Here is a 12,522-nt window from a genome sequence, read left to right as displayed (position 1 = left end):
AGCATATGCTAGTTACTCCACAAAAGAAATCTAAATCTGGGTCCTTCTTACGTTGACCTTTGAACCACTGACACCCCCACCCCCCCAAAAAAAAGGAGTCTCCCTCAGTGATCTTTAGTTATTGTGTAAAATCTGAAAGCTGTAACTTTTATTATACTTTCTCATGGCCTATCATTTCATATGCCAAATTTTCAAAGTATATTCTGAAGTTTTGGAAAATCAGGGTTTCGTCATATCCTACATTGTAGAAAAAATTTTGATCCAAATCTGCAAAACGACAAACAAATTCCTAATCAAATTTCAACTTCCCTACCTTACTGCTTACTGTCTGGGTATAATATCCAATCATCTTGTTTCAACTTTTACCTGGAAAATAGAAATAAAATAACTGCAGACAGGAGAAGCTCAGGACAAAAGTAACTAAAAGTGCCTTAACTGTTATAACCATCATCTGACATATTTTGTTAAGAGAGCCCTTCAAGACCCACAGTCTTCAGGCTGATTGGATTCAAAACTTTGCAAAGTCCAAACCTGCCATGTAGCCAAGAGCATAATTCCATCCATAAGAAATGGCACCATCAGTCAGATGCAACACTGAGATTGACAGAAACTTTTAAAATAGATGGCATTTGTCTTTGAAAAATGCGAAAATACAGTCTTGCAGTAACTGTTGTTTTTTGTCAACAAAAGTTTAAAGTAGAAAAACTTTTTAATCTTGAAAAATAATTATCTGAAAAGCTATGACATAAGATAAATTTGGCTCGAAAGCTATAATCTTGGACAAATTTGGCTGGAAAGCTTAGATAAGTTCAGCTGGAAAGCTATGCTTTCTGGTGTAAAAGCATCTTAAACATTCTGGCACATGCACTTGTTGAATGACTTGATGGTATTAACATTATAACATTTACGAAATGTTGATCAAGCGCTTTCGGTTTTCTTGTTGTTTTTTTACTAATTAGCAACTCATATTTGGCCACAAGATGTGGGTTTTGAAATGTGAAGCGTGCTATTTCAACAGCCATTCTAAAACAGATGAAAGGAGATTATGAAGAGTATTCTACCAAACACAAAGATGTGGTTACCTTATTAATTAAGCTGCTTGAAGAGAATTGTTCTTCAAAGAATCTCCTTTTCACACTGGGTGGTTTAAAGCCTAATTTTCCAGTGCAAAAAAAGGCAATATCTGGTAAGCAGAAAAACAGCTAGTAAATGCATGGCATTACCAAGTTGTTTGGGAGGCAAAAAATAGTTTTTCTAGAAACATGCAGATTCTAAATTACTATTCAAATTATCCAAATTTAATGTATCACACATCTTCAATAAATCATACATTTTGACCTCTTTTTTTAAATTTAAAACCCCTAATACTGAACAGGTGTTTACTTTGAATAATATACACTTACTTTAAAAATTAACAGGTGTTGCAGAATGCATCTGAAGACTTGGTACCTCTTGAAAATTAAGATAAAAATCTTTTTTTTTTTCATTTCACCTTCTAAGGGGTCATTTTTTTATTAGTTATCAATGGCTTATCTATGGCAACGGATTTTTAAGACCATTCTGCACCAGACTAGTACACTGATTGTTGAAATTTGTCACTACTTTAGTTTTCTTAAACTTTTTCTTTGCAACCTGAATCTACTATACAAAATAATCAATATTCATTGACAAGTTTTGCAGACTTCAAGACTGAATTATTCCCACTTTAATTAAATTATTCTCTAAAACTTTAAGACATCCAGTTTGTATCTTTTACCAAGATAGTTTTTCTCTAGATATTTACTTGAAATGTAGGAAATCTTTATAAAATGAATTAATCTTCACCACATAATTATATAAACTATGTTTGCAGGGCAACAATTACAATTAAAATTCATGTATAACAGTTATTTTAAATAAAAAGAACCTTCCAGTTTCTAGTGTTTGTACACATTTATGCAATGCTTGGCTATACTGGTTGGGAACCAGTTTCTGGACAGGACCAGTTTCCAGACACATGTAATATCTGCTTAATTTCATTGTTATTCATATAATTGTTTCATCTAGATCATTAGGATGTTTGTTCTTCATGTCTACAACAAACCACTACATTATAAGGCTGTATAATATTTGGGTTTTGATGATATTACTCATCTGCGTTTACAAAACAACTTTCTGTCGCAACGGGGCATGAAGATAGCATTGCGCATGCGCAGTAGTTCACACTGGCCGAGGTATCAAGTGGGGAAGAAATAATTAAACTACATAACGACTGTCTGCTGATAACATCTTCTACTTTAAATTTCACAGTAAAAGTTACGCAAGATGCAGGGCTGTCGACTTTTGCACTAATTTTATTCTATATTTATTGGAATTATCAAGAATTCATGTTAGACGAAATTTGAGTTTTTTATAGTCAACCCCGGTTTGCTTTCGTAGCTGCTATTGAAAGTCGGGATATGTTTAAGGCAATTTTGAAGAGATGAATGATAAAGAAATGTGTAGAAATAGTTTAAGTACTTATTTTGATATCAAATTGACTGCAAAACACCATCAAAATATTTGTCCGGAAACTGGTTTACCTGACGGGAAAAAAACTTCTTTTAGTGACTCCATTTGAGGCCCCATGGAACCCATATTTCACGCCACAAGGTGATGCTGATTGCAACATTCGATGCGGCAGGAGCTGAAGTTTGTGCAGTGTGGGCTTCATTTATGTCAAATACTTTTTTTAGTGAATAATGGAGCCGAAATATTAAAATGTGTCCGGAAAATGGTTCCCAACCAGTACATGTGCTATATGTATACTATTTTTCGCATAACACACAGTACTGTTTCTACACATATCTCGACACATAATCAGGTTAATTTTATGTATACATAGATACTATAAGGTAATTGTTCAGATATGAATTTTGGTCTAATATATATTTAAAATCCTTGACAAAGTAGTAGTTTTGACCAAAACCCCCCAAAAAAAAGATTGATTTTACAGCATATGAAAGCTAATTTTTGCTGCAATTTACCAAGACATCTGACTAATAAACCCTTCACAGCGGGTGGCATATTGTGTGCACTTTTGTGGAAAATGAGCGTTAACAAATATAGGCTGATGAGACTGCAGTTTTCTGCAACATTGTTATTGCTATACACGATCGTTTCTGGAAATATAACAAAAGAAAGTAGTTTTACAGATGCGAATCTCATCGTTTGCCAATATAAATCTTGTTTGAATGCTTTTTACCGCCATTCTAAATGAAGCATTTAGACATTTGAAAGACATTCAGACAAAATTTTTCTTCTTTCAAAAGGTACTTGATAAATTCCAGCAAAGATTTCATCATCATCAAAATGAAATTTAAAGTGATGGAAGGCCTGTTCTGTTGTATCAATATTTGTGCTCAGAATTTAAGTTTTTGACAACAGCAGTTCTGTCTGAAAATATGGACCATACATTAACACTAACAGTTGACAAAGTAAATCATCCCTTAAGGTTTGCAATTTTCTCAAACTCAGATAACTGATGATGAGAAATGAACTTGTCATTGAAATCAACTCAAATATTAACATGAGCAATCAGAGAAAGTGGTATTTTCTGTTTGGGCCTGGCATCTTAAAAAAAAAGGTTGGGAGTTATCTATACAATTCTTACAGCCCTATTGCACAATATACAGCCATGTAAAAATTTCAAAGGAACATAACTCCTGAACTTGGCACTGTACACATGCTTCCTGATGAAAAACCATTACATCTCTACAGGGTTCAGAGCATTCACTTTACTCAAATATTATTTAGTGCCAATAACCTCATAATTCATATAAATATTTATATTAATTTTCATGCAATGATAAATACCTGTACACCAGGACAGTGAACCTCAGATTTTATAGCTCCCACAAAGACCATCTGCTTGGTAAATATGCCAACTTCTATAAGCCCGCTGACTTTATAAGATTTCATTCAATAAAGGTTTTCTGCATCAGCAAATTCTTTCTACCATTAATTTAAGGTATAAATTGTTCTTATGTAGAAACCATCTGGATATAAAATAAATTGAACTATTTTAAGTGAGTGGAGGCCAAAAGCCTCTACCAGTACCTAAAACACACCATTGTATCTTATATAATATAGCCACAATTCATTCCTTAAAGGTTCGAAACAACTTTTTCTTTCTTTCACATTGGTATATTTGAATGGAGGATGACCATCACTTTTAAACAAAAGTAAAAGATCTCTGGGAGGACAATATCAAGTAAAGGCAGCTGCTGTTGAAACAGTGGACAGTCTCCTACCACAATGCATGCTTTTCAGGGAAACTTTGGGAAAAATATATGTTTTTCATAGCATGGTCTATTTTTAGCATTCTTTAAAATTCATGAAAAATATTATGCTGGGTTTTCTCTTTTTAATCTATGCATTTTAAATCATTTGCATTATGTGAAGGTGAACATTGTACTGGTTTTGAAATTCCATACCATGATATAGTAGTCGCAACTTGACCGCGTTGGTTGACCTAAGGCTGATTATTCATATCGATTATTTCATTGTAGAAATAAAGGGTGCTTATGGTAGCCATGTATATTTATATGGAATTATTTTATATACAGTGCAGTGTCAAAGTGTGTATACTTAAATTTGATCAGTTAAAACTTTTCAATACACTAATTTATATTTACACAAATTGGTATTTCCATTTTCTCATGCAGCTCCTGTTTTTTCAACACTCCTTTTCAATATCAGATTTTGCCTCATTATGTATTATAATACAAAGGTCAACCATCGGGGTCAAGTTGCGTCCACTATACCTACCTAGATCTGAATCATAATAATAGTATATCATGTACTGCATATTCACATAACACATACCTACAAGACCTTTTACTTCTCTCTACAACATTTTTCTTGAATAGCCATCATGAAAATATTTGCTCTGTACATAATGTGTGATCATTGGTAACATTTGTGCCAAGCCAAAATAATTCAAAGGTTTCAAAGATTGATTCCAATGTATGGCCTGCATCTTGAACTGACATGTTCTGCACATTAGAACAAGTAAAATGCCTGTGTCAGCCAAAGATCCATCAAGGGTGTAAAAAGATGCACAGCAGGCACAAAATGCAGTCTTTTGACATTTTACCTCACTATGCTACCTTGAATTTTAACCATCATAGATGAAAATTGTGAACAGCACACTGCTAGAGTACAAAAAAATGATAATGGGAAGGACATGAAATTTGACCTCAATGAGCAACTTTACTGAAGACTCAGTGTTCTACAACAAGGTGATACAAAAATTGTTCAAGGTACTGTCTGACTTTTGATCTCATTGAACAACCTCGACTTTGAATATATGGCTGAAGGTCGTCTTGGGCATGTCCTCTCATCATAGTAATGATATGTACCAAGATACTTGAAAAGTGTTTCTTTTTTAAATAGTAAGACAACTATACCAATATGAGCTGTAGACAGCATGCTTGACTATTCAATGCTCAATAGGGAAATAGGGCACAACTGAGGGAGCTGGACCTCTCACTGGAGTGTTTAATGACCCCAATGTAGATAAAGATATTGGACAACAGTTTAAGTCTGAGTCAAATTTATGGAACATGTGTCATATGATGTAGGTGATGATGTAAAACATCTATTTTATCCTATTGTAACAACAGAGATAAAAGGAAAGTGCATCAAGAAAGTAGGGGGAATAATTCATGAAATATTGGGCCCAGAGTCATGGCCCTTGTGTCACACAACATGGCTGATGATGTTGAAGAATTACTTTAAGTCTGAATCAAATCTCTTTTGTTATAACAGAGACATAGTGAAAATGCAACAAAATTAACCTGAATTTATAAGTAAAAAGGGTGCATAGTTCATGAAAAATTGGTGCCAGAGTGATATGATGTTGGTGACAAAGTGGCACAAATAGTTTAAGTTTGAGTCAAATCCATTCAATAATAACAGAGATAGAGTGAAAGCACACCGAAACTTTTACCTGAAATTCTAAGTAAAATGGGGGGATAGATAATTCATAAAATATTCATTCATTTGGCATATGATGTGGGTGATGATGAGGAATAAATAGTTCAAGTCTGAAGCAAACCATTAAGTAATAACAGAGATAAAGTAAAAGTGCATCAAAACTTTAACCAAGGTGTGGACACAAATGCCAATGCTGGAATGAGTAGGATAGATCTACATATACATAGTAGAATCAAGCTAAAAACAATAGGTCTCCTGAGAATTGAGAATCAAAGATGATTTGCATAAGGAAGTTCTAAACTTACCTAACCAGTACAGTTCAGTATTAGATTCTATGATATTCTGAATAACATAATGCAAATTGTTGCTTCATGGGCATATTTGACATTTAAAATTTGCATAAGAACAGTCTTCAGCCAGTTTGATTCCAATAAGCTGTACAATTTGACACTAATTGAACACTCTGTATCAATCAGCAGTTCACAAATCAATCAGTGGTTCACAAAATACTGTTTTCTGCCAATCATGCTTCTGCCATCATTTACAACTAGTTAGTGGCTTGTACTGAAAACAATGAATTTCCTAATTAGTGCTTTTTTACACTGGCTCCTGTTCATACCTGTGTACCACATAATGAGGCATGGATGGGACTGATGAGATGTCGTGGATGCAAGGGAACAGATGTGTGGATGGTAGTGTGCTGTTGAGGCCATGTGACTGGAAGGCTTTTAGAGAAGAATATTGATGAAGTTTTGTCTAGGGCTGGGAAATGATAATGTACTGTATAAATAGCATCAGCAGACCTGGAGTAGGAGGACAGCACAGTGCTGAGGGAAGGAAATTGATTAGGCTGTACTGAGTGCAAGGAAGTGTTGAGGGAAGAAGATTAATGTGTGGCAAAACATGGATTAATCCGACTATATGAATAAATAAGATTGATAGTGGTATTTCAAGGTGGTGGGAATAATGAGGCTGTGTTGGTGAAAACAGAATGGTGAGATAGTGTTAACGGAGCACTTATTGAGACAGGGGGATTGCTGAGTTTTTTTGATGTATGATTACTGATGACATGTTGCAGGAAGGGAACTATGTTGAGAGAGAGAGGGGGGGGGGGGGGGGCAGATAATGCTGTATAGTAGTAAGAAGGGGCTGGTGAGATATTGTTGATGGAAGGTGACAGGAGAGGACAAGCTGGGGGAAGAGGCATAAAGATGAAGTACAGAGAATGATGAAAATGTGTTGGGAGATGGCCTTGATAGGAAATGTTGCAACTACTTGAATGTTTCAGCAGAAGGTGACTGACAATGTGCTGAAGAAGAAAAGCCAAAAGAGGAAGTGGTCAGAAGGGAGCTGATAGGATGCAGTAATAAACTGTAGGAGGAGACTGAGAAGACTGTATTGAGGATCAGTCATACAGAAGAAGTAGTGGGGCTGTTAAGGTTGTGAATGAAAAAGGAACTTACAGAAAAAGTAGTGGGGCTGATAAAGATGTGTTACGGGAAGGTAACTTATAATGACATGTTAAAGTAAAGAGCCTACAGAGGAAGTGTAGAGAAGTGGGCTGATGAGGATGGAGAGAGGGAAAGGGACTGATAAGACTGACTTAAGAGAACAACCTTATTGAACAAGAGGGCCATGAAGGCCCTGTATTGCTCACCTGACCTATTGACCTAATGATCCACGAGATTAACATTCTGTCCAAGTTTCATTAAGATAAGGTCATAAATGTGGCCTCTAATGTTTTAAATAGCTTTTCCTTTGATTTGACCCAGTGACCTAGTTTTTGAACAGACATGACCCAGATTCAAACTTGACCTAAAGATCGCCAAGATTAACATTCTGACTAAGTTTCATGAAGATACAGTCATAAATGTGGCCTCTAGAGTGTTAACAAGCTTTTCCTTTGATTTGACCTAGTGACCTAGTTTTTGATCCAACCTCACCCAGATTTCAACTTGACTTATAGATCATCAAGATTAACAATCTGACCAAGTTTCATTAATATAAGGTCATAAATGTGGCCTCTTCAGTGTAAACTAGCTTTTCCTTTAATTTGACCTGGTGACCTAGTTTTTGATCCTACATGACCCAGATTCAAACTGGACCTTGAGATCATCAAGATTAACATTCTGACAAAGTTTCATGAAGATACAGTCATAAATCTGGCCTCTAAAGTGTTAACAAGCTTTTCCTTTGATTTGACCTGCTGACCTAGTTTTTTTACCTTGGATGACCCAGTATGTCCAAGACTTTATCGAGGGTAATATTCCTACCAAGTTTCATTAAGATCGGGCCCAAATTGTGATCTCTAGAGTGTTAACAAGCTTTTCCTTTGATTTGACCTGGGGACCTGGTTTTTGACCCCCAATGACCCTATATCAAACTCGTCCAAGATTTTATTCAGACTAACATTCTCACCATGTTTCATTAAGATTGGGCCAAATATGTGACCTCTAGAGTGTTAACAAGCCTTTCCTTCGATTTGACCTGGTGACCTAGTTTTTGATCCCAGATGACCCAATATTGTTTTCGTCCAAGATTTTATTGAGAGTAACATTCTGACCAAGTTTCATTAAAATTGGGCCAAAATTGTGACCTCTAGAATGTTAACAAGCTTTTCCTTTGATTTGACCTGTTGACCTAGTTTTTGACCCCAGATGACCCAATATCAAACTCGTCCAAGATTTTATTGAGGGTAACATTCTGACCAAGTTTCATTAAGTTTGGGCCAAAATTGTGACCTCTAGAGTGTTAACAGTCAAATTGTTGACGACGGACGACTGACGACGGACGGACGAAGACGGACACAGGGCGATCACTTAAGCTCACCTTTGAGCACTTCATGCTCAGGTGAGCTAAAAAGTAGTGGTGCTGATGAAGATGTGCTGAAGGAAAGGGCCTGTAGAGGAAGTGTTGAGAAGGAGTTCATAAAGATGTGTTGAGGAATCTATACTGAGGGAGAAGCCTTATAGAGTAAGTAATGATAGTGAAAGAAGGGAACTAATGCGGCTGTGCTATGGGAGAGTAATAATGCTGTACTGGTAGAAAGTGACTGATAAAGATGTGATGAAGGAAAGGACTTAAAGAGAAAGTGTTTCATAAGGAGCTGATGGAGATGTGCCGAGTAAATTGGACTAACAAGAATGTGTTGAGCGAAAAGCTTTACACCATTGAGAGTGATTAATATAAGATACAGAATTTGTTTCTCAATCACAATTAAGTTAAATGAGTATAAACAAATGATGCCATACCTTAGAGACTCTGGTGGTACTAATAAAGATGGTACCAGTGATGTAGAGTTGAGGGACTGAGAAGAATAGGTTGAGGGAATTAATTAACGACTGTTGTTGCTGTGTCTGGCAATGTTGTGCTACTATATTGAAAGAAACAGATTTAGATTTTGAGAGTATAGCAACTGGATTATATGAAAATTTGATCTAAACAGCAAAACTTTAGACACTTCCAATCTCTAACTGCACCATATATCATTTTTATCATTCAGTCATGACATTTAAGCTTTATTCATGTGGGGAAACCTGGCAGATTCTTATAGAGAACTAGTTAGTGCTGATTACAAATCAAACTTGGATGTGCCAAATAATCTAAATCATTGAAACAATGCAGGGAAGAGGTAAATCTAAGAGTAAATTTTTATTTCTTTTACTTCACTGCAATATGTATTGCAATTCATTCAAAGTACAATGAATCCAAGTAAGACTGTTGTAAAAAAAAACTATATAGTCAGAAATAACTGTGTAATTTTGAAAAGAAAATGCCATGAAGAGGAAAATATCTACATGTGTCCACTATGCTAGCTGAAAATACCTTATAAAAAGGTGTTTTTAAGTGCTACTGAAAACCTCAAATCCAGACATGTTATATCAGAATCACAGTAATATAGAGCATTATCAGGAATATGAGATCTCAAGGAAACAAGAGCTGTTTGTAAAACAAAAATGTACCCCCATAACGGGTTGTCCAATTTTCAGTCCCATGATCACTTTGACCTTGACCTACTAACCCCTAAAAGATCAGGGACATCTACTTCCAAAGACCAATCATGCCATAAAGTTTGAAGATACTGGATCAAGAGGGTCTCAAGTTATTGAGCGGAAATGGTTTTCAAGGTTCAGGAAACTGTGACCTTGACTTTTGACTTACTAACTCCCAAAACAATAGGGCTCATCTACTTCATAAGTCAAACCATGCTATCAAGTTTAAAACTTCTAGGTCAAGTGAACCTCAAATAACCATGCAGAAATAGTTTTCAAAGTTCAGGTCCCTGTGAGATTGACCTTTGATTTACTGACCCCAAAAACAATAGAGGTCATCTGCTTTATAAGTCTAATCATGCTATGAAGTTTGAAGGTTCTGGGTCAAGTGGTTCTAAAGTTATTGAGTGGAAACTGTTGTTTCAATGTTGAGGCTTCTGTGACCTTTGACTTTTTGACCCCAAAAAGTAAAGGGTCATCTACTTTACAAACCCAATCATGCTAGCAAATTTGAAGGTCCTGGGTCAGGTGCTTCTCAAGTTATTGAGTGGAAACAGTTTTCAAAGTTCAGGTCCCTGTGACCTTGATCTTTGACCTATTGACACCAAAACAGTAATGGTCATTTATTTCAAAGCCCAATCACACAACCAAGTTTGAGTTGTTCTGGATCAAGTGGTTCTCAAGTTATTGGGTGGAAACCGTTTGCTCTACCAGCTGACAAATGCATGACATGACAATCATGTGCAAAGCAATATACCGCACTTCTTCAAAAGGAGGCATAGTTATATAATGCCATTGGTGCTTAATTATGAATTCTGATAGGCTAAGCATTAGTAATGTTTAAAATTAATACCAAACAACACAAAACTGAGCAATTTTGGAACCCTTACAAGGAATCTGTGAATGATAATAACAATGACAATATGGATTATAATTCATAACAAGGAGCTGCGTTCAATAAACGTTTGATGCCCCCGGTGACATCCTTGTCGATACAAAGCAACCCAAGTCCAAAACGAGGTCAAGGTCAAACTGAGGTCAGGTGATGTTTGAAGATGAGGAATGGTCACAGGTTACATCTGTATTAGTATCAATTCATCCTTATAAGCAGTATTGATGCTAGACGAAACAGTCCCATTTGGTTAACCAAGAGATGGCCCAGCAACCTAAGTCCAAAATGAGGTCAAGGTCAAGGTCAAACTGAGGTCAGGTGATGTTTGAAGATGAGGAATGATCACAGGTTACATCTGTATTAGTATCAATTCATTCTTGTAAGCGGTATTGATGCTAGATGAAACGGTCCCATTTGGTTAACCAAGAGATGGCCCATATAAAGCAACCTAAGTCCAAAATGTGGTCAAGGTCAAGGTCAAACTGAGGTCAGGTGATGTCTGAGGATGAGGAATGGTCACAGGTTACATCTGCATTAGTATCAAGTCATTCTAGTAAGGGGTATTGATGCTAGACGAAATGGTCCCATTTGGTTAACCTCGTACAGACGAATGAGGCTTAAAATAAAATTAAGTTTGTTTGACCTTTACCGACCGACCCGAAAAAATTGCCCCGACTCAAATAATTTTATTGCATTCCAGAGAAAAAAAATATTTTTATTTTCTTATCAAAGGGAAAAACTTATTTTGGTGCTTGCAACTGGCGATTATTTTATTTAACAAATGCGTACATAATTATGGCAAGTGAGAAAGCAACCCGCGGTCGGCTAGTAGAAATCGATAAAGCGGACTGTTTATCATCTCGTGTATTCCGAAAACGTGTCAACTATGCCGATAACGTTGCCTAAGGCCATAGGATGCAGACGACAATCAAACCGCTTATAACCGGAAGGCAATCTGACGAAAGGACATAATTTTACAAATCTAGTATCTAATTTACCCGCTAAACGTAAAGAAACCAAAACGTCTTGCCGGTACTTTTCCATTCCACGAGCACGTGCGAGCTATCGTAATATCTAATTTCCATCACTCGACGTTACTTTTGTTTACACATACACAAAAAAAAAAAAAAAAACGCGCGTAGTGCATTCATTTTTTGTTATTATCGCATCAATATTTTTTTAGCAACGCTTAAGAAGTAATATAGTTTGAATTCTATAACGATTTTAATAAGATATCGACAGGAATGTAGGCAAAATTCTATAAAAACGGTCAAATTTAAATTTAGTTCTTTGTAAAATTTCAAACAGTGCGGTCTTAAAATTACTTATTTCTTTCTAAGAGTAAATAAATGATAAATTCTATGGGCATAAAGTTCAGACTTTTGACCAGAAGGTACAAAAAAAAAAAAAAACAAAAAAAAAAAAAACAGAATGAAAAAATCTTAAATAATGAAAAAGCGTCAGCAATTTAAATACATGGCGTAAAACGACTTTTGGCAAACAGATTTATGTTAGTGCGGCAAAATAGCTCACAGAGGTAGGATATCCACAATTATCGTTTGACACATTTACTGTCAGTTTATACAGGCTATTGAATTCGCTTTAAGAAATTAAAGAAGAAACTTTTTTATTGATTAATTCAAAGAACCGAGGCGGTACGATCAAACAGTGATGTGTTAT

At 35.7% G+C, this 12,522-nt stretch overlaps 1 protein-coding gene across 1 annotated transcript in view; it reads right to left on the bottom strand.

Annotated features, from left to right (window-relative positions):
- LOC123564584 (G protein-activated inward rectifier potassium channel 3-like) overlaps positions 1-12,522 on the bottom strand; it is a 159,702-nt gene that overhangs the window by 118,305 nt on the left and 28,875 nt on the right. The window contains exon 4 of the mRNA XM_053537216.1: positions 314-366. The gene's annotated coding sequence lies outside the window, so the exon portion shown is untranslated. The remainder of the gene's footprint in view (positions 1-313; positions 367-12,522) is intronic.

The sequence above is a fragment of the Mercenaria mercenaria genome, chromosome 2, assembly GCF_021730395.1.
Source record: "Mercenaria mercenaria strain notata chromosome 2, MADL_Memer_1, whole genome shotgun sequence".
Lineage (NCBI taxonomy): Eukaryota > Metazoa > Mollusca > Bivalvia > Venerida > Veneridae > Mercenaria > Mercenaria mercenaria.
Note: the sequence above shows the minus strand (reverse complement) of the source record. Positions and strands in the feature narration are given on the sequence as shown.